Source organism: Hyla sarda, chromosome 12, assembly GCF_029499605.1.
Source record: "Hyla sarda isolate aHylSar1 chromosome 12, aHylSar1.hap1, whole genome shotgun sequence".
NCBI classification, from domain to species: Eukaryota; Metazoa; Chordata; class Amphibia; order Anura; family Hylidae; genus Hyla; species Hyla sarda.
In genome coordinates this window covers 28,915,415-28,939,554 of record NC_079200.1, presented here as the reverse complement: position 1 = coordinate 28,939,554, position 24,140 = coordinate 28,915,415, and the positions used below count along the sequence as shown (strand labels likewise).

The window sequence follows — 24,140 nt, the reverse complement described above, 5'->3', positions numbered from 1 at the left end:
AACGCTGCAGTCGTGCCGCTCACACTCTCCTACTCTCCCAGACTGATACAAGATAAGAAAGTCTACATTTAGCGCATACCTCTCAACTGTCTTGCTGAGGCATCAGGGACAGCTCTGTCCACCCTTCACAGGGTGGGGACACCGGCGACTAAACTGTGGAGAGAAAAGATTGTCCGCACCGGACGTGAAATGGTTAATCAGAGCAGTATACTCGGCCTATCTAGTATAAGACAAAACCACTCCCCACCACAAAATATAGACACCAAGATACCTACATCTCCTCCTAATACACAGGCACCAAGATACAGTGGGGATCAAAAGTTTGGGCCCCCCCAGGTAAAAATTTGTATTAATGCGCATAAAGAAGCCAAGGAAAGATGGAAAAATCTCCAAAAGGCATCAAATTACAGATTAGACGTTCTTATAATATGTCAACAAAAAGTAGATTTTATTTCCATCATTTACACTTTCAAAATAACAGAAAACAAAAAAATGGCATCTGCAAAAGTTTGGGCACCCTGCAAAGTTAATATCTTGTACTGCCCCCTTTGGCAAGTATCACAGCTTGTAAACGCTTTTTGTAGCCAGCCAAGAGTCTTTCAATGCTTGTTTGAGGTATCTTTGCCCATTCTTCCTTACAAAAGTCTTCCAGTTCTTTGAGATTTCTGGGCTGTCTGTCACGCACTGCTCTTTTAGGGTCAATCCATAGATTTTCAATTATGTTGAGGTCAGGAGATTGTGAAGGCCATGGCAAAACCGTCAGTTTACGCCTCTCGATGTAATCCCCCATGGATTTCGAGGTGTGTTTAGGATCATTATCCATTTGTAGAAGCCATCCTCTCTTTAACTTCAGCTTTTTCACAGATGGCATCAAGTTAGCATCCAAAATTTGCTGACATTTTATTGATTCCATTTTTCCTTCTACTCGTGAGATGTTCCCTGTGCCACTGGCTGCAATACAACCCCAAAGCATGATTGATCCATAACAGTTGGACAGAGGTTCTTTTCATTCAATTCTTTTCCCCTTTTTTGCCAAATGTACCTTTGCTCATTCCTGCCAAAAAGTTAAATTTTAACCTCATTGGTCCATAGAACTTGTTTCCAAAATGCATCAGGCTTGTCTATATGTTCATTTGCAAAGTTCAAACGCTGATTTTTGTGGTGAGGACGTAGAAGAAGTTTTCTTCTGAAGACTCTTGCATGAAGACCACATTTGTACAAGTATCTCTTTATAGTGGAATAGTGTACCACAACTCCAGTGTCTGCCAGATCTTTCTGGAGGGATTGTGCAGTCAAACGTGGGTTTTGAATTGTTTTTCTCACAATCCTGCGAGCTGTTCTGTCTGATATTTTTCTTGGTCTTCCAGATCTTGCTTTAACTTCCACTGTTCCTAATGACTGCCATTTCTTAATTACATTCCGAACAGAGGATATTGACATCTGAAAATGTTTTGCTATCTTCTTATAGCCTTCTTCAGCTTTGTGAGTGTCAACTTTTTTCAGTTTCAGATTTCTAGACAACTGCTTAGAAGAACCCATGGTGCTGATTGTTGGGGCAAGGTCAGATGAGTTTGGGCATTTAAAACCTTTGAGATTGACATCACCTGGTCTTCCCAGATGATGATTGAGAACAATTCATGACACTGGCAGGTCTCAGCTTTGCAAAGGGGGCAGTGCATGCTATAAATTCTGCAGGGTGCCCAAACTTTTGCGGACACTATTTTTTTGTTTTCTGTTATTTTGAAAGTGTAAATGATGAAAATAAAATCTAACTTTTGTTGAATGTCTAATCTGTAATTTTATGCCTTTTGGAGATTTTTCCATCTTTCCTTGGCTTCTTTATGCACATTAATACAAATTTTTCCCTGGGGTGTCCAAACTTTTGATCTCCACTGTACACCAAGATACATACCTCTCCTCCTAATACACAGACACCAAACAACATACTTCTCCTCCTATTACACAGACACCAAGGTACCTATCTCTCCTAATACACCAAGATACATACCTCTCCTCCTAATACACCAAGATACATACCTCTCCTCCTAATACACCAAGATACATACCTCTCCTCCTAATACACCAAGATACATACCTCTCCTCCTAATACACCAAGATACATACCTCTCCTCCTAATACACCAAGATACATACCGCTCCTCCTAATACACCAAGATACATACCTCTCCTCCTAATACACCAAGATACATACCTCTCCTCCTAATACACCAAGATACATACCTCTCCTCCTAATATACCAAGATACATACCTCTCCTCCTAATACACCAAGATACATACCTCTCCTCCTAATACACCAAGATACATACCTCTCCTCCTAATATACCAAGATACATACCTCTCCTCCTAATACACCAAGATACATACCTCTACTCCTAATACACCAAGATACATACCTCTCCTCCTAATACACCAAGATACATACCTCTCCTCCTAATACACCAAGATACATACCTCTCCTCCTAATACACCAAGATACATACCTCTCCTCCTAATACACCAAGATACATACCTCTCCTCCTAATACACCAAGATACATACCTCTCCTCCTAATACACCAAGATACATACCGCTCCTCCTAATACACCAAGATACATACCTCTCCTCCTAATACACCAAGATACATACCTCTCCTCCTAATACACCAAGATACATACCTCTCCTCCTAATATACCAAGATACATACCTCTCCTCCTAATACACCAAGATACATACCTCTCCTCCTAATACACCAAGATACATACCTCTCCTCCTAATATACCAAGATACATACCTCTCCTCCTAATACACCAAGATACATACCTCTACTCCTAATACACCAAGATACATACCTCTCCTCCTAATATACCAAGATACATACCTCTCCTCCTAATACACCAAGATACATACCTCTCCTCCTAATACACCAAGATACATACCTCTCCTCCTAATATACCAAGATACATACCTCTCCTCCTAATACACCAAGATACATACCTCTCCTCCTAATATACCAAGATACATACCTCTCCTCCTAATACACCAAGATACATACCTTTCCTCCTAACACACCAAGATACATACCTCTCCTCCTAATGCACCAAGATACATACCTCTCCTCCTAACACACCAAGATACATACCTCTCCTCCTAATACACCAAGATACATACCTCTCCTCCTAATACACCAAGATACATACCTCTCCTCCTAATATACCAAGATACATACCTCTCCTCCTAATACACCAAGATACATACCTCTCCTCCTAATACACCAAGATACATACCTCTCCTCCTAATACACCAAGATACATACCTCTCCTCCTAATACACCAAGATACATACCTCTCCTCCTAATACACCAAGATACATACCTCTCCTCCTAATACACCAAGATACATACCTCTCCTCCTAATACACCAAGATACATACCTCTCCTCCTAATGCACCAAGATACATACCTCTCCTCCTAACACACCAAGATACATACCTCTCCTCCTAATACACCAAGATACATACCTCTCCTCCTAATACACCAAGATACATACCTCTCCTCCTAATACACCAAGATACATACCTCTCCTCCTAATATACCAAGATACATACCTCTCCTCCTAATATACCAAGATACATACCTCTCCTCCTAATACACCAAGATACATACCTCTCCTCCTAATACACCAAGATACATACCTCTCCTCCTAATACACAGAGACCAGGATACAAACATCTTTTTAATGCACAGGCATCAGGATACATATTCTCTGTACCTAATACACAGACAAAGATCTACACCTCGTTCTTCTTCCTACTACAAAGACATCACAATTTCTATCTCTTTCTCTTAGGCCCCTTTCACACTATAAAGTTGCTCCGTTAAAAGACCCGTAATAAACGTCCGTTAGAAAAGCCTTAAAAACGGATGTTAAACGGCCGTTACAAAATCCAATTAAAGTCTATGGGATTTTTTGATTATCTGTTAAGACCCGTTATAGCCCGTCATGAATAATGCTGCATTCACACCTCGTTTTTACGTTACGGGTGCCGGATCTGGTTTTAGGTCCGGTCAGGAAACCGCATACGGGTCAAAAATTAGCAGTGTGGAGTCACCGTTTGACTCCTGTCGGCTCATTAAAGTAAATGGATTTCAACGCTGGTCCGGCTGGGGTATGGGAGAGCCCGGTTTGCCCCTCCCCCAGCTGGATCCGGCACCCGTAATGTAAAAACGAGATATGATTATATACCCCCATGAGCAGGAAATACTGTACTCTGTGTACAACGGCTGTCCGGGCATGCTAGGAGTTGTAGTTTTGAAACAGCTGGAGCTCCACAGTTTGGAGGACACTATAATAAACAATGCATATTCCATTCAACTTAAAGGGGTTATCCAGGAAAACTGGCTCCAGAAAGTTAAACAGATTTGTAAATTTCTTCTATTAAAAAATCTTAATCCTTTCAGTACTTATGAGCTTCCGAAGTTAAGGTTGTTCTTTTCTGTCTAAGTGCTCTCTGCTGACATCTCTGCTTGTCTCGGGAACCGCCCAGTTTAGAATAGGTTTGCTATGGGGATTTGCTTCTAAACTGAGCGTTTCCCGAGACACGTGTCATCAGAGAGCACTTAGACAGAAAATAACAACCTTAACTTCAGAAGCTCATAAGTACTGAAAGGATTAAGATTTTTTTTAAATCGAAGTAATTTACAAATCAATTTAATTTTCTGGAGCCAGTTGATATATAAAAAAAGTTTTTTCCTGGATAACCCCTTTAAGGAAGGGGGGGGGGGGGGGTGTCCAGGGGTTTCAATAATTAACCTTACAGCTGAAAATGCTATTTAAATAAAAAAAAAAATACATCACTCACCTATACATTCCCCTGCAACTCCTGATGCTTTGGGGGTCTCTGGTGGTCTATGTTTACCTGCAGTCATTACAGACCCTACACCCACATGACCACTAGAGCCAATTACCAGCCTTAAAGGGGTACTCCGGTGAAAACCTTTTTTCTTTTAAATCAACTGGTGGCAGAACGTTAAACATATTTGTAAATTACTTCTATTAAAAAATCTTAATCCTTCCAGTACTTATTAGCTGCTGAATGCTATAGAGGAAATTCCTTTCTTTTTGGAACACTGATGACATCACGAACACAGTGCTCTCTGCTGACATCTCTGTCCATTTTAGCAACCATGCATAGCAGATGTATGCTAAGGGCAGCATGGTGGCTCAGTGGTTAGCACTGCTGCCTTGCAGTGCTGGGGACTTGGGTTCAAATCCCACTAAGGACAACAATAAATAAAGAGTTATTATTATTATAATAACGTCAGCAGAGAGAACTGTGGTCGTGATGTCATCAGAGAGCATTCCAAAAAGAAAAGAATTTCCTCTGTTGTATTCAGTAGCTAATAAGTACAGGAAGGATTAAGATTTTTTAATAGAAGTAATTTACAAATATGTTTAACTTTCTGCCACCAGTTGATTTAAAAGAAAAAAGGTTTTCATCGGAGTACCCCTTTAATGCAGTACAAATCCCAAAAAGCATAAGAAAACCCTACTAATTGTTACCAGTCCATTGTACAATTTGTTTCCCTCTCTTATTATTAACTAATTTATATAGAAAATATAGAATATTTGTACTTTATGTGTGATGATTTTCTCGACTCATGCAGTACGAACCAGCAGTAACATAAAGACCGGTGACTGGCGGCAGCATGGCCGTACGGCACGCCACGAGACCCCCAAAGCATCAGAGCCCGCCGGTCAAATACACAAAACCCCGACACTCAAAGATTTTCTTGAAGTAATCCTCGTCTTTTATTTCAGGATTCATACAAACAAACAAAAAAACGCAGCGCGCGTTCCGGCTCTATGGCCAAGGCCATAGAGCCGGAACGCGTGCTGCGTTTTTTTGTTTTTATCAATGCTGAAACAAAAAACGAAAATTACTTAAAGAAAATCCTTGAGTGTCGGGATTATTTGCATACTATTCACGAAATTCTATCCACGAGCACCGCACCCCTGCAGCGCCAAACTTATAATCATTGGACTTGGTTTTAATAAACAGATAGCAAGATAAATGATTCTACCAATACACAGACACAAAGATACGCTCTCCTACTCCTAATAAACAGGTACAAATATACGCTCCTCTACTCCTAATACACAGACACAAAGATACGCTCCCCTACTCCTAATACACAGGTACAAAGATACGCTCCCCTACTCCTAATAAACAGGTACAAAGATACGCTCCCCTACTCCTAATACACAGGTACAAATATACGCTCCTCTACTCCTAATACACAGACACAAAGATACGCTCCCCTACTCCTAATAAACAGGTACAAAGATACGCTCCCCTACTCCTAATACACAGACACAAAGATACGCTCCCCTACTCCTAATACACAGATACAAAGATATGCTCCCCTACTCCTAATACACAGACACAAAGATACGCTCTCCTACTCCTAATAAACAGGTACAAATATACGCTCTCCTACTCCTAATAAACAGACACAAAGATACGATCCCCTACTCCTAATAAACAGGTACAAAGATACGCTCCCCTACTCCTAATAAACAGGTACAAAGATACGCTCCCCTACTCCTAATACACAGACACAAAGATACGCTCCCCTACTCCTAATACACAGATACAAAGATATGCTCCCCTACTCCTAATACATAGACACAAAGATACGCTCCCCTACTCCTAATACATAGACACAAAGATATGCTCCCCTACTCTTAATACACAGACACAAAGATATGCTCCCCTACTCCTAATACACAGACACAAAGATACGCTCCCCTACTCATAATACACAGACACAAAGATACGCTCCCCTACTCCTAATACACAGACACAAAGATACGCTCCCCTACTCCTAATACACAGACACAAAGATACGCTCCCCTACTCCTAATAAACAGGTACAAAGATACACTCCCCTACTCCTAATACACAGACACAAAGATACGCTCTCCTACTCCTAATACACAGATACAAAGATACGCTCCCCTACTCCTAATACACAGACACCGAGATACGCTCCCCTACTCCTAATACACAGACACAAAGATACGCTCCCCTACTCCTAATACACAGACACAAAGATACGCTCCCCTACTCCTAATAAACAGGTACAAAGATACGCTCCCCTACTCCTAATACACAGACACAAAGATACGCTCCAATATTCCTAATACACAGATACAAAGATACGCTCCCCTACTCCTAATACACAGACACAAATATATGCTCCCCTACTCCTAATAAACAGGTACAAAGATACGCTCCTCTACTCCTAATACACAGACACAAAGATACGCTCCCCTACTCCTAATACACAGACACAAAGATACGCTCCCCTACTCCTAATACACAGACACCGAGATACGCTCCCCTACTCCTAATACACAGATACAAAGATACGCTCCCCTACTCCTAATACATAGACACAAAGATACGCTCCCCTACTCCTAATACACAGACACAAAGATATGCTCCCCTACTCTTAATACACAGACACAAAGATATGCTCCCCTACTCCTAATACACAGATACAAAGATACGCTCCCCTACTCCTAATACACAGACACAAAGATACGCTCCCCTACTCCTAATACACAGACACAAAGATACGCTCCCCTACTCCTAATACACAGACACAAAGATACGCTCCCCTACTCCTAATACACAGACACAAAGATACGCTCCCCTACTCCTAATAAACAGGTACAAAGATACACTCCCCTACTCCTAATACACAGACACAAAGATACGCTCCCCTATTCCTAATACACAGATACAAAGATACGCTCCCCTACTCCTAATACACAGACACAAATATATGCTCCCCTACTCCTAATACACAGACACAAAGATACGCTCCCCTACTCCTAATACACAGACACAAAGATACGCTCCCCTACTCCTAATAAACAGGTACAAAGATACGCTCCCCTACTCCTAATACACAGACACAAAGATACGCTCCCCTATTCCTAATACACAGATACAAAGATACGCTCCCCTACTCCTAATACACAGACACAAATATATGCTCCCCTACTCCTAATAAACAGGTACAAAGATACGCTCCTCTACTCCTAATACACAGACACAAAGATACGCTCCCCTACTCCTAATACACAGACACAAAGATACGCTCCCCTACTCCTAATACACAGACACCGAGATACGCTCCCCTACTCCTAATACACAGATACAAAGATACGCTCCCCTACTCCTAATACACAGACACAAAGATACGCTCCCCTACTCCTAATACACAGACACCGAAATACGCTCCCCTACTCCTAATACACAGACACCAAGATACGCTCCCCTACTCATAATACACAGACACCGAGATACACTCTCCTACTCCTAATACACAGACACCATGATACACTCCCCTACTCCTAATACACAGACACCAAGATACACTACTCTGCTCCTAATACACAGACACCAAGATATGCTCCCCTACTCCTAATACACAGACACCAAGATACGCTACTCTACCCCTAATACACAGACACTAAGATACGCTCCCCTACTCCTAATACACAGACACCAAGATACGCTCCCCTACTCCTAATACACAGACACAATGATACGCTCCCCTACTCCTAATATACAGACACCAAGATACGCTCCCCTACTCCTAATACTCAGACAACAAGATACACTCTCCTACTCCTAATACACAGACACCAAGGTACACTAATCTGCTCCTAATACACAGACACCAAGATATATACATCATCTCACAACCTATATACATCATCACCACTCCTATACACATCACAACTCCTATATACATCATCACAACCTATATACATCATCTCACAACCTATATACATCATCACAACTCCTATATACATCACAACCACCTGTGTCCAGTATCACATTTATAATACCGTCCTCTTGTGACACTGGTATAAATATCAGACACCCACTAGTATTCTGCAGTCTTCTGGTTCTAGCTCCTTATACTAAGGACTTACCTGCATATTAGGGAATCCATTTCTATGGAAGTAAACGTTGCCTTTCACATTACAGTCTGGAGCTCTCTGCACAACTTTCACTTCATTTTCCCTGGACAGTGTCAGAATGAAGAGATATTTAGGCACTGGCTGACCCCACCTCCCTTAAAGGGGACATCTTACTATGTATGTATAAGCTCAATTCACTCTGGATGTAAAACTACAAGTGTTTACATAAGGCTCAGCGTTCATTCCTCAGCTCATTAGTCTCATATATACACTTGTGTCTCCACAAAGAAACTCAATTTCAAGCTGGGAAATAACACAAGTCTTCCATCTTATAAAGAAAAGAGTAGAGATGAGTGAATTTTTGAAACATTCTATTCTGCCGATTCGCCGAATAAAAAAAAAAATCTAGTAATTGTAATAATGTGTTTAATAAAGTGTGTGTGGTTTTTTTTCTCTCTTTTTTTAAAACATTTTTAGGTAGTACTACTACTCCCAGCCTGGAAGTACAGACTGTTCCATGATGGGAGTAGTAGTATCTGTGCTAATAGACAGATTACCATGGGTGTCACTCCCGACACCCGCTGCGATCTTCCTGTATAATGTATAGATGCAGGCGGCTTTCTCGCATCTGGATAGGACAATCGTATCGGGTGTCAGAAGTGACACCCACTGTGATCTGTCCTCAACTGCAGGTACTACTGCTCCCAACATGGAGAACACTCTGCTCCATGCTGGGAGCTGTAGTACCTGCATTAATAGATAGATCGCAGTGGGTGTCATTCTGACACCCGATGCGATCGTCCTGTATAATGTATAGATGCGGGCAGCCGGACGCTCTTCTCTGGTTCCACTGTAGTATGAGTATATGCCGCCGTATATATACCTATTATTCATATTTCCCACAGAGAGCTGTGATTGGCTGGAACCATGTGGCCAATCACAGCTCTCTGTGGGAAATATGAATATGAATAAGTGATGTGAATTTTATTCACATCACTGGCCGGCCGGAGTATAGTGCAGAGATGTGAGCGCAGGAGAAAGCTGCTCCATTCTCTGCAATAGATAGGATGATGGCATCTGGTGTCAGGAGTGACACCCGGGCGATCTGTCTATTAGTACAGGTACTACAGATCCCATCATGCAACAGTCTGTTCCATGCTGGGAGTAGTAGTACTAGCTAAAAAATAGAGATAAAAAGTGAAACACACATACACACACTTTAATAAGCACAATATTAAAATACACTACTAATAAAAAATTGTAAAAAAAAAATTTATAAAAAAAAATATTATATCTTTACATTTAAATGGCCACTTTCTACATTTTTATTATTGTCGGCTACATTTTTAGGTCCCTGCCCACCCACATAATTTGATCCCTGTTTAAAAATTAACATCAAAATTTTTTTTGTCTTTTAAAAAAAGGTTGAGTTTCCTTAATTTACCAAAAATCCATAAATTTACAGAGGTGTTCTATCAGAAATCAAAGATACTTCAAATTGTAATTTGCAGAGACAGATGGCCGGGACAACAGTGTAAGTATGTACTGTATTTAATGCACTTGTGAAGGACGGTGTCATTCACAACTCAGCCTTTTTTTTGCCTACTGTATCACACATATTACTGATGTCCCTGTCCTCGGCTTGTCTCTGACCCCCGCAATTATTCATGGCAGCACATCTCTAAATGCCCGAAAAAATTAAATAAATGGGGCTAAAAAGTAAAGTGAAAATTAAAAAAATTATGATTTAGAACAAAAACTAGAAAAAAAAATGTATTCATTCATTTTTAATATTGAGTGCTGAATTTTCTGGTCCCTGCCTGCTCCCAAAAATTGAAAGACAAAATAAAAAGAATAAAAAAATATGAATGTTAATTTTAAAACAGGGAACAATTTATGTGGGAAGGTAGATACCTAAAAATGTAGCCGACAATAATAAAAATGTAGAAAGGGGCAAATTAAATGTAAAAAGTAATATATTTTTTATAATAATTTTTTTTATTAGTAATGTATTTTAATATTGTGTTTAATAAAGTGTGTGTATTTCACTTTTTTTTCTCAATTTTTTAAATTTTTTAGGTAGTACTACTACTCCCAGCATGGAACAGACTGTTCCATGATGGGAGCTGTAGTACCTGTACTAATAAACAGATCGCCCCGGGTGTCACTGTGAATAGAATTCACATCACTTATTCATATTTCCCGCAGAGAGCTGTGATTGGCCAGATGGTTCCAGCCAATCACAGCTCTCTGCGGGAAATATGGAAATATGAATAATAGGTATATATACGTCATATACTCATACTACTGTCACGATGCCGGCTGGCAGGTAGTGGATCCTCTGTGCCAGAGAGGGATTGGCGTGGACCGTGCTAGTGGATCGGTTCTAAGTCACTACTGGTTTTCACCAGAGCCCGCCGCAAAGCGGGATGGTCTTGCTGCGGCGGTAGTGACCAGGTCGTATCCACTAGCAACGGCTCAACCTCTCTGACTGCTGAAGATAGGCGCGGTACAAGGGAGTAGACAGAAGCAAGGTCGGACGTAGCAGAAGGTCAGGGCAGGCAGCAAGGATCGTAGTCGGGGGCAACGGCAGGAGGTCTGGAACACAGGCTAGGAACACACAAGGAAACGCTTTCACTGGCACAATGGCAACAAGATCCGGCGAGGGAGTGAAGGGGAAGTGAGGTATAAATAGGGAGTGCACAGGTGAACACACTAATTGGAACCACTGCGCCAATCAGCGGCGCAGTGGCCCTTTAAATCGCAGAGACCCGGCGCGCGCGCGCCCTAGGGAGCGGGGCCGCGCGCGCCGGGACAGGACAGACGGAGAGCGAGTCAGGTACGGGAGCCGGGATGCGCATCGCGAGCGGGCGCTACCCGCATCGCGAATCGCATCCCGGCTGGAGACGGTATCGCAGCGCACCGGGTCAGTGGAGCTGCCCGGAGCGCTGCGGTAGCGAGAGAGAAGCGAGCGCTCCGGGGAGGAGCGGGGACCCGGAGCGCTCGGCGTAACAGTACCCCCCCCCTTGGGTCTCCCCCTCTTCTTAGAGCCTGAGAACCTGAGGAGCAGACTTTTGTCTAGGATGTTGTCCTCAGGTTCCCAGGATCTCTCTTCAGGTCCACAGCCCTCCCAATCCACCAAAAAGAACCTTTTTCCTCTGACCATCTTGGAGGCCAGTATCTCTTTCACTGAGAAGACGTCAGAAGAACCGGAGACAGGAGTGGGAGAAACTAATTTGGGAGAGAAACGGTTGATGATGAGTGGTTTAAGAAGAGAGACATGAAAGGCATTAGGAATACGGAGAGAAGGAGGAAGAAGAAGTTTGTAAGAGACAGGATTAATTTGGCACAAGACTTTGAAAGGACCAAGATAGCGTGGACCCAGTTTGTAACTGGGGACACGAAAGCGGACATATTTAGCGGAGAGCCATACCTTGTCTCCTGGAGCAAAAATGGGGGGAGCTCTTCTTTTCTTATCGGCAAACTTTTTCATGCGAGATGAAGCCTGTAAAAGAGAATCTTGGGTCTCTTTCCATATGGTGGAAAGATCACGAGTCACTTCATCTACAGCGGGCAAACCAGAGGGCAAGGGAGTAGGGAGGGGGGGAAGAGGGTGACGGCCGTACACCACGAAAAATGGGGATTTGGAGGAAGATTCAGAGACTCTAAAGTTATACGAGAATTCGGCCCATGGTAGAAGATCTGCCCAATCATCCTGGCGGGAGGAAACAAAATGTCGTAAATAATCACCCAAGACCTGGTTAATTCTTTCTACTTGTCCATTGGATTGAGGATGATATGCAGAAGAAAAGTTTAATTTAATCTTGAGTTGTTTACAGAGAGCCCTCCAGAATTTCGACACGAATTGGACGCCTCTATCCGAGACTATCTGTGTGGGCAACCCGTGAAGACGAAAAATGTGTACAAAAAATTGTTTAGCCAACTGAGGCGCTGAAGGAAGACCAGGAAGAGGGATGAAATGTGCCATCTTGGAGAATCGATCAACGACCACCCAAACAACAGTGTTGCCACGGGATGGGGGTAGGTCTGTAATAAAATCCATACCAATCAGAGACCAAGGCTGTTCGGGGACAGGCAGAGGATGAAGAAAACCAGCGGGCTTCTGGCGAGGAGTCTTATCCCGGGCACAGACAGTGCAGGCTCGCACAAAGTCCACGACATCCGTCTCCAGAGTCGGCCACCAATAGAAGCGAGAGATGAGTTGCACAGATTTCTTGATGCCTGCATGACCTGCGAGATGGGAGGAGTGACCCCATTTGAGGATTCCGAGGCTTTGGCGTGGAGAGACGAAGGTCTTTCCTGGAGGAGTTTGCCTGATGGAGGCTGGAGAAGTGGAAATCAGGCAGTCAGGAGGAATGATGTGTTGCGGAGAGAGTTCAACTTCCGAGGCATCCGAGGAACGAGAGAGAGCATCGGCCCTAATGTTCTTATCGGCAGGCCGAAAGTGAATTTCAAAATTAAATCGGGCAAAGAACAGAGACCACCTGGCCTGGCGAGGATTCAGCCGTTGGGCAGACTGGAGATAGGAGAGATTCTTGTGATCGGTGTAAATAATAACTGGAAATCTTGATCCCTCCAGCAGATGCCTCCATTCCTCAAGTGCTAATTTAATGGCTAGAAGCTCTCGATCCCCGATGGAGTAGTTCCTCTCCGCCGGAGAGAAGGTCCTAGAAAAAACCCCACAAGTAACAGCATGCCCGGAAGAATTTTTTTGTAGAAGGACCGCTCCAGCTCCTACAGAGGAGGCATCAACCTCCAATAGGAAGGGTTTAGATGGGTCAGGTCTGGAGAGCACGGGAGCCGAAGAAAAGGCAGACTTGAGCCGTTTAAAGGCGTCTTCCGCTTGAGGAGGCCAAGACTTGGGATTGGCATTTTTTTTGGTTAAAGCCACGATAGGGGCCACAACGGTAGAAAAATGTGGAATAAATTGCCTGTAATAATTGGCGAACCCCAAAAAACGTTGGATAGCACGGAGTCCGGAAGGGGCGTGGCCAATCTAAGACGGCAGAGAGTTTGTCTGGATCCATTTGTAGTCCCTGGCCAGAGACCAAGTATCCTAGGAAAGGAAGAGATTGGCATTCAAACAGACATTTCTCTATCTTGGCATAAAGTTGATTGTCACGAAGTCTCTGAAGAACCATACGGACATGCTGGCGGTGTTCTTCTAGATTGGCAGAAAAAATCAGGATATCGTCCAGATATACAACAACACAGGAGTATAAGAGATCACGAAAAATTTCATTAACAAAGTCTTGGAAGACGGCAGGGGCGTTGCACAGGCCAAAGGGCATGACCAGATACTCAAAGTGTCCATCTCTAGTGTTAAATGCCGTTTTCCATTCATCCCCCTCTCTGATGCGGATGAGATTATAAGCACCTCTTAAGTCCAGTTTGGTAAAGATGTGGGCACCTTGGAGGCGATCAAAGAGTTCAGAGATGAGGGGTAGGGGGTAGCGGTTCTTTACCGTGATTTTATTAAGACCGCGGTAGTCAATGCAAGGACGTAGAGAGCCATCTTTTTTGGACACAAAGAAAAATCCGGCTCCGGCAGGAGAGGAGGATTTACGGATAAAGCCTTTTTTTAAATTTTCCTGGATGTACTCCGACATAGCAAGAGTCTCTGGGGCGGACAGAGGATAGATTCTGCCCCGGGGTGGAGTAGTGCCCGGGAGGAGGTCAATAGGACAATCATAAGGCCTGTGAGGAGGTAGAGTCTCAGCTTGTTTTTTGCAAAAAACATCCGCAAAGTCCATATAGGTCTTAGGGAGACCGGTTACAGGGGGAACCACAGAGTCACGGCAAGGGGTACTGGGAACCGGTTTTAGGCAGTCCTTGAAACAAGAGGGCCCCCAACTCTTGATCTCCCCAGTGGACCAATCCAGGGTTGGGGAATGGAGTTGAAGCCAGGGTAGTCCAAGGAGGATTTCGGAAGTGCAATTGGGGAGGACCAAAAATTCAATCTTCTCGTGATGAGGTCCGATGCACATTAGAAGGGGCTCCGTGCGGAAACGTATGGTACAGTCCAATCTTTCATTGTTTACACAATTGATGTAGAGGGGTCTGGCGAGACTGGTCACTGGGATGTTGAACTTGTTGACGAGAGAGGCCAAAATAAAATTTCCTGCAGATCCGGAATCCAAGAAGGCCATAGTAGAGAAGGAGAAGGCAGAGGCAGATATCCGCACAGGCACAGTAAGACGTGGAGAAGCAGAGTAGACATCAAGGACTGTCTCACCTTTGTGCGGAGTCAGCGTACGTCTTTCCAGGCGGGGAGGACGGATAGGACAATCCTTCAGGAAGTGTTCGGTACTGGCACAGTACAGGCAGAGATTCTCCATGCGGCGTCGTGTCCTCTCTTGAGGTGTCAGGCGAGACCGGTCGACCTGCATAGCCTCCACGGCGGGAGGCACAGGAACGGATTGCAGGGGACCAGAGGAGAGAGGAGCCGGGGAGAAAAAACGCCTTGTGCGAACAAAGTCCATATCCTGGCGGAGCTCCTGACGCCTTTCGGAAAAACGCATGTCAATGCGAGTGGCAAGATGGATGAGTTCATGTAGGTTAGCAGGGATTTCTCGTGTGGCCAGAACATCTTTAATGTTGCTGGATAGGCCTTTTTTAAAGGTCGCGCAGAGGGCCTCATTATTCCAGGATAATTCTGAAGCAAGAGTACGGAATTGTACGGCGTACTCGCCAATGGAAGAATTACCCTGGACCAGGTTCAACAGGGCAGTCTCAGCAGAAGAGGCTCGGGCAGGTTCCTCAAAGACACTTCGAATTTCCGAGAAGAATGAGTGTATAGAGGCAGTGACGGGGTCATTGCGGTCCCAGAGCGGTGTGGCCCATTGTCACGATGCCGGCTGGCGGGTAGTGGATCCTCTGTGCCAGAGAGGGATTGGCGTGGACCGTGCTAGTGGATCGGTTCTAAGTCACTACTGGTTTTCACCAGAGCCCGCCGCAAAGCGGGATGGTCTTGCTGCGGCGGTAGTGACCAGGTCGTATCCACTAGCAACGGCTCAACCTCTCTGGCTGCTGAAGATAGGCGCGGTACAAGGGAGTAGACAGAAGCAAGGTCGGACGTAGCAGAAGGTCGGGGCAGGCAGCAAGGATCGTAGTCAGGGGCAACGGCAGGAGGTCTGGAACACAGGCTAGGAACATACAAGGAACGCTTTCACTGGCACAATGGCAACAAGATCCGGCAGGGAAGTGCAGGGGAAGTGAGGTGATATAGGGAAGTGCACAGGTGAAGACACTAATTGGAATCACTGCGCCAATCAGCGGCGCAGTGGCCCTTTAAATCGCAAAGACCCGGCGCGCGCGCGCCCTAGGGAGCGGGGCCGCGCGCGCCGACACAGGACCGAGGGAGAGCGAGTCAGGTACGGGAGCCGGGGTGCGCATCGCGAGCGGGCGCTACCCGCATCGCGAATCGCATCCCGGCTGGAAGCAGAATCGCAGCGCCCCGGGTCAGTGGATCTGACCGGAGCGCTGCAGCGGAGAGAGTGTAGCGAGCGCTCCGGGGAGGAGCGGGGACCCGGAGCGCTCGGCGTAACAGTACCCCCCCCCTTGGGTCTCCCCCTCTTTTTAGGGCCTGAGAACCTGAGGAGCAGACTTTTATCTAGGATGTTGTCCTCAGGTTCCCAGGATCTCTCTTCAGGACCACAACCCTCCCAGTCCACTAGAAAAAAAGTTTTCCCTCTGACCTTTTTAGAGGCTAAGATCTCTTTGACAGAGAAGATGTCCGAGGAGCCGGAAACAGGAGTGGGAGGAACAGATTTGGGAGAAAAACGGTTGAGGATGAGTGGTTTAAGAAGAGAGACGTGAAAGGCATTAGGGATGCGAAGAGAAGGAGGAAGAAGAAGTTTGTAAGAGACAGGATTAATTTGACACAAAATTTTGAAAGGACCAAGATAGCGTGGTCCCAACTTGTAGCTAGGGACACGGAAGCGGACATATTTAGCGGAGAGCCATACCTTGTCTCCAGGGGAAAAAACGGGAGGAGCTCTTCTTTTCTTATCCGCGAACCTCTTCATGCGTGATGAAGCCTGTAGGAGAGAATTTTGGGTCTCTCTCCATATAATGGAAAGGTCACGAGAAATTTCATCCACAGCGGGCAGACCAGAGGGCAAGGGGGTAGGGAGGGGGGGAAGAGGGTGACGGCCGTACACCACGAAAAATGGGGATTTGGAGGAAGATTCAGAGACTCTGAAGTTATACGAGAATTCGGCCCATGGAAGGAGATCTGCCCAGTCATCCTGGCGGGAGGAAACAAAATGTCGCAAATAATCACCCAAGACTTGGTTAATTCTTTCTACTTGTCCATTGGACTGGGGATGATATGCAGAAGAAAAATTTAATTTAATCTTGAGTTGTTTACAGAGAGCCCTCCAGAATTTAGACACGAATTGGACGCCTCTATCCGAGACGATCTGCGTAGGCAATCCGTGAAGACGAAAAATGTGTACAAAAAATTGTTTAGCCAACTGAGGCGCTGAAGGAAGACCAGGAAGAGGGATGAAATGTGCCATTTTGGAGAATCGATCAACGACCACCCAAATAACAGTGTTGCCACGGGAAGGGGGTAAATCAGTAATAAAATCCATACCAATCAGAGACCAAGGCTGTTCGGGGACAGGCAGGGGATGAAGAAAACCAGCGGGCTTCTGGCGAGGAGTCTTATCCCGGGCACAGATAGTGCAGGCTCGCACAAAGTCCACAACATCCGTCTCCAGAGTCGGCCACCAATAGAAGCGGGAGATGAGTTGCACAGATTTCTTGATGCCCACATGACCAGCGAGATGGGAGGAGTGACCCCATTTGAGGATTCCGAGGCGTTGGCGTGGAGAAACAAAGGTCTTTCCTGGAGGAGTTTGCCTGATGGAGGCTGGAGAAGTGGAGATCAGGCAGTCAGGTGGAATGATGTGTTGCGGAGAGAGTTCAACTTCTGAGGCATCCGAGGAACGAGAGAGAGCATCGGCCCTAATGTTCTTATCGGCAGGACGAAAGTGAATCTCAAAATTAAATCGGGCAAAGAACAGAGACCACCGGGCCTGGCGAGGATTCAGCCGTTGGGCAGACTGGAGGTAGGAGAGGTTCTTGTGGTCGGTGTAAATAATAACTGGAAATCTTGATCCCTCCAGCAGATGCCTCCATTCCTCAAGTGCTAATTTAATGGCTAGAAGCTCTCGATCCCCGATGGAGTAGTTCCTCTCCGCCGGAGAGAAGGTCCTAGAAAAAAAACCACAAGTGACAGCATGCCCGGAAGAATTTTTTTGTAAAAGAACAGCTCCAGCTCCCACTGAGGAGGCATCAACCTCCAATAGGAAGGGTTTGGAAGGGTCAGGTCTGGAGAGCACGGGAGCCGAAGAAAAGGCAGACTTGAGTCGTTTAAAGGCGTCTTCCGCTTGAGGAGGCCACGACTTGGGATCGGCATTTTTTTTGGTTAAAGCCACGATAGGAGCCACAACGGTAGAAAAATGTGGAATAAATTGCCTGTAATAATTGGCGAACCCCAAAAAGCGTTGGATAGCACGGAGTCCGGAGGGGCGTGGCCAATCTAAGACGGCAGAGAGTTTGTCTGGATCCATTTGTAGTCCCTGGCCAGAGACCAAATATCCTAGAAAAGGAAGAGATTGGCATTCAAACAGACATTTCTCAATTTTGGCATAGAGTTGATTGTCACGAAGTCTCTGAAGAACCATACGGACATGCTGGCGGTGTTCTTCTAGATTGGCAGAGAAAATTAGGATATCGTCCAGATATACAACAACACAGGAGTATAGCAGATCACGAAAAATTTCATTGACAAAGTCTTGGAAGACAGCAGGGGCGTTGCACAGGCCAAAGGGCATGACCAGATACTCAAAGTGTCCATCTCTGGTGTTAAACGCCGTTTTCCACTCATCCCCCTCTCTGATGCGGATGAGGTTATAGGCGCCTCTTAAGTCCAATTTAGTAAAGATGTGGGCACCTTGGAGGCGATCAAAGAGTTCAGAGATGAGGGGTAGGGGGTAGCGGTTCTTAACCGTGATTTTATTAAGACCGCGGTAGTCAATGCAAGGACGTAGGGAGCCATCTTTTTTGGACACAAAGAAAAATCCAGCTCCGGCAGGAGAGGAGGATTTACGGATAAAGCCCTTTTTTAAATTTTCCTGGACATACTCAGACATGGCAAGAGTCTCTGGGGCAGAGAGAGGATAAATTCTGCCCCGGGGTGGAGTAGTACCCGGGAGGAGGTCGATAGGGCAATCATAAGGCCTGTGAGGAGGTAGAGTCTCAGCTTGTTTTTTGCAGAAAACATCCGCGAAGTCCATATAGGCCTTAGGGAGGCCGGTTACTGAGGGAACCACAGAGTCACGGCAAGGGTTACTGGGAACCGGTCTTAGACAGTCCTTGGAACAAGAGGGCCCCCAACTCTTAATCTCCCCAGTGGACCAATCCAGGGTTGGGGAATGGAGTTGAAGCCAGGGAAGTCCAAGGAGAATTTCCGAGGTGCAATTGGGGAGGACCAAAAGTTCAATCCTCTCGTGATGAGATCCGATGCTCATTAGAAGGGGCTCCGTGCGGAAGCGTATGGTACAGTCCAATCTTTCATTGTTTACACAATTGATGTAAAGGGGTCTGGCGAGACTGGTCACTGGGATGTTGAACCTGTTGACGAGAGAGGCCAAAATAAAATTTCCTGCAGATCCAGAGTCCAAGAAGGCCACGGTAGAGAAGGAGAAGGCAGAGGCAGACATCCGCACAGGCACAGTAAGACGTGGAGAAGCAGAGTAGACATCAAGGACTGTCTCACCTTTGTGCGGAGTCAGCGTACGTCTTTCCAGGCGGGGAGGACGGATAGGACAATCCCTCAGGAAGTGTTCGGTACTAGCACAGTACAGGCAGAGGTTCTCCATGCGGCGTCGTGTCCTCTCTTGAGGTGTCAGGCGAGACCGGTCGACCTGCATAGCCTCCACGGCGGGAGGCACAGGAACAGATTGCAGGGGACCAGAGGAGAGAGGAGCCGAGGAGAAGAAACGCCTCGTGCGAACAGAGTCCATATCTTGGCGGAGCTCCTGACGCCTTTCGGAAAAACGCATGTCAATGCGAGTGGCTAGGTGAATAAGTTCATGTAGATTAGCAGGAATTTCTCGTGCGGCCAGAACATCTTTAATGTTGCTGGATAGGCCTTTTTTAAAGGTCGCGCAGAGGGCCTCATTATTCCAGGACAATTCTGAAGCAAGAGTACGGAATTGTACGGCATACTCGCCAACGGAAGAATTACCCTGGACCAGGTTCAACAGGGCAGTCTCAGCAGAAGAGGCTCGGGCAGGTTCCTCAAAGACACTTCGGATTTCCGAGAAGAAGGAGTGTACAGAGGCAGTGACGGGGTCATTGCGGTCCCAGAGCGGTGTGGCCCATGACAGGGCTTTTCCGGACAGAAGGCTGACTACGAAAGCCACCTTAGACCTTTCAGTGGGAAACAGGTCCGACATCATCTCCAGATGCAGGGAACATTGGGAAAGAAAGCCACGGCAAAACTTAGAGTCCCCATCAAATTTATCCGGCAAGGATAGGCGTAGCCCAGGAGCGGCCACTCGCTGCGGAGGAGGTGCAGGAGCTGGCGGAGGAGATGACTGCTGAAGCTGTGGTAGTAACTGTTGTAGCATAACGGTCAGTTGAGACAGCTGTTGGCCTTGTTGCGCTATCTGTTGTGACTGCTGGGCGACCACCGTGGTGAGGTCAGCGACAACTGGCAGAGGAACTTCAGCGGGATCCATGGCCGGATCTACTGTCACGATGCCGGCTGGCGGGTAGTGGATCCTCTGTGCCAGAGAGGGATTGGCGTGGACCGTGCTAGTGGATCGGTTCTAAGTCACTACTGGTTTTCACCAGAGCCCGCCGCAAAGCGGGATGGTCTTGCTGCGGCGGTAGTGACCAGGTCGTATCCACTAGCAACGGCTCAACCTCTCTGGCTGCTGAAGATAGGCGCGGTACAAGGGAGTAGACAGAAGCAAGGTCGGACGTAGCAGAAGGTCGGGGCAGGCAGCAAGGATCGTAGTCAGGGGCAACGGCAGGAGGTCTGGAACACAGGCTAGGAACATACAAGGAACGCTTTCACTGGCACAATGGCAACAAGATCCGGCAGGGAAGTGCAGGGGAAGTGAGGTGATATAGGGAAGTGCACAGGTGAAGACACTAATTGGAATCACTGCGCCAATCAGCGGCGCAGTGGCCCTTTAAATCGCAAAGACCCGGCGCGCGCGCCCTAGGGAGCGGGGCCGCGCGCGCCGGGACAGGACCGAGGGAGAGCGAGTCAGGTACGGGAGCCGGGGTGCGCATCGCGAGCGGGCGCTACCCGCATCGCGAATCGCATCCCGGCTGGAAGCAGAATCGCAGCGCCCCGGGTCAGTGGATCTGACCGGAGCGCTGCAGCGGAGAGAGTGTAGCGAGCGCTCCGGGGAGGAGCGGGGACCCGGAGCGCTCGGCGTAACACCCATGACAGAGCTTTTCCAGACAGAAGGCTGACTACGAAAGCCACCTTAGACCTTTCAGTAGGGAACTGGTCCGACATCATCTCCAAGTGCAGGGAACATTGGGAAAGAAAGCCACGGCAGAATTTAGAGTCCCCATCAAATTTATCCGGCAAGGATAGTCGTAGACCAGAAGCGGCCACTCGCTGCGGAGGAGGTGCAGGAGCTGGCGGAGGAGATGATTGCTGAAGCTGTGGTAGTAGCTGCTGTAGCATCACGGTCAGTTGAGACAGCTGTTGGCCTTGTTGCGCTATCTGTTGTGACTGCTGGGCGACCACCGTGGTGAGGTCGTAGACAACTGGCAGAGGAACTTCAGCGGGATCCATGGCCGGATCTACTGTCACGATGCCGGCTGGCAGGTAGTGGATCCTCTGTGCCAGAGAGGGATTGGCGTGGACCGTGCTAGTGGATCGGTTCTAAGTCACTACTGGTTTTCACCAGAGCCCGCCGCAAAGCGGGATGGTCTTGCTGCGGCGGTAGTGACCAGGTCGTATCCACTAGCAACGGCTCAACCTCTCTGACTGCTGAAGATAGGCGCGGTACAAGGGAGTAGACAGAAGCAAGGTCGGACGTAGCAGAAGGTCAGGGCAGGCAGCAAGGATCGTAGTCGGGGGCAACGGCAGGAGGTCTGGAACACAGGCTAGGAACACACAAGGAAACGCTTTCACTGGCAACAAGATCCGGCGAGGGAGTGAAGGGGAAGTGAGGTATAAATAGGGAGTGCACAGGTGAACACACTAATTGGAACCACTGCGCCAATCAGCGGCGCAGTGGCCCTTTAAATCGCAGAGACCCGGCGCGCGCGCGCCCTAGGGAGCGGGGCCGCGCGCGCCGGGACAGGACAGACGGAGAGCGAGTCAGGTACGGGAGCCGGGATGCGCATCGCGAGCGGGCGCTACCCGCATCGCGAATCGCATCCCGGCTGGAGACGGTATCGCAGCGCACCGGGTCAGTGGAGCTGCCCGGAGCGCTGCGGTAGCGAGAGAGAAGCGAGCGCTCCGGGGAGGAGCGGGGACCCGGAGCGCTCGGCGTAACAACTACAGTGGGACCAGAGAAGAGCGGCCGCCCGCATCTATACATTATACAGGACGACACCTGCTGTGATCTGTCTATTAAAGGGGTATTCCAGGGAAAAACTTTTTTTTATATATCAACTGGCTCCAGAAAGTTAAACAGATTTGTAAATTACTTCTGTTAAAAAATCTGTGAGCTGCTGAAGTTGAGTTGTTCTTTTCGGTCTAAGTGCTCTCTGATGACTCGTGTCTCGGGAACCGCCCATTTTAGAAGCAAATCCCCATAGCAAACCTCTTCTACTCTGTGCAGTTCCCGAGACAAGCAGAGGTGTCAGCAGAGAGCACTGTTGCCAGACAGAAAACAACAACTCAACTTCAGCAGCTGATAATTATTGAAAGGATTGAGATTTTTTAATAGAAGTAATTTACAAATCTGTTTAACTTTCTGGAGCCAGTTGAGATATATATATAAAAGTTTTTTCCTGGAATACCTCTTTAATGCAGGTACTACAGCTCCCAGCATGGAGCAGAGTGTGCTCCATGTTGGGAGCAGTAGTACCTGCAGTTAAGGACAGATCACAGCAGGTGTCACTCCTGACACCCGATGCGATCGACCTATCTATTGCAGAGAAGCGAGCGCAGGAGAAAGCTACTTGCATCTATACATTATACAGGACGATCGCAGGGGTGTCGCTAATGAAGAAATTCGTGGTTTCGAATCGATTCGAAGTTCGGATTTGGTCAGAATCGAATTTTTCATGAAATTCGGAACAAATTCAACTTCGTCTGATTTGAGGCGCTAATGTCTAAAAAGGTCTTACATTGTTAGGTCTTAAAGTCGGGAAGATGTGTATATTCGGAAACTCTATTGATTGAAGCTGTAAAGTGTACATACTCCAGCCAAAAACCAGAAGTAAAGGGGTTGTCCAGGTATCTAAACATATCCCCTTTCTACAGGTTAGGGGATAAGTGTCTGATCATGGGGGGACCAAACCACTGGGACCCCAAGCGATTTCCATAATAGAGCTCGGCTCTCCCAGCTGAGCGATCCGGCTGCCACCTTCTGAGGCGAACTGGTCTAACGAGTGACGGCCCGCTTTGCCAATCCCTGGCAAAAGTGATGTCTCATCTCAGCCGGTGATTGGCGGAGCAGGATGTCAATTATGAGACCAGTCTATCTCGAAAGGTGGGGGCCAGAGCGTTCATAGGTAAGTGCTGGGGCCCCAGTCTGGAGATCGCGTTGGGTCCCAGCAGTCGGGTTTCCAGTATAGTGGCCAACATTTCACCAGACAAAATACATAGCATGCTATTGACGGAGCCAGTAACCGAAGCACCCAATGGATAGAAACATTCAACATTCACTTTAATGGGATTCCGCTGTCCCATTTATACAGTGGAATTTCTGCAGTAGGCAGTCTTATATTTTGCAGAATTCTACAGCAGAATCCCATTGAAGTCAGGAACACAGAAATTCCACCTCAATTCTGTCAGAATTCCGCAGTTCCGTTTAGCAAGCTTTGCTGAACGGAATTTCTGAGGAATTGCTGAAATTCCACTGTCTGAACATTTATAAACCATTTTCAACATGGTACAATTTC

At 46.7% G+C, this 24,140-nt stretch overlaps 1 protein-coding gene across 4 annotated transcripts in view; it reads right to left on the bottom strand.

Moving 5' to 3' along the window:
• The window catches only part of GJD3 (gap junction protein delta 3), a 52,110-nt gene that overhangs the window by 5,780 nt on the left and 22,190 nt on the right, over window positions 1–24,140 (bottom strand). For 3 of the 4 annotated variants that reach the window (XM_056548547.1, XM_056548549.1, XM_056548548.1), the window contains 2 exons: window positions 9,012–9,102; window positions 80–153 (listed from right to left, as the gene is read on the bottom strand). The gene's annotated coding sequence lies outside the window, so the exon portion shown is untranslated. The remainder of the gene's footprint in view (window positions 1–79; window positions 154–9,011; window positions 9,103–24,140) is intronic. The other variant, XM_056548550.1, reaches the window with a different exon arrangement.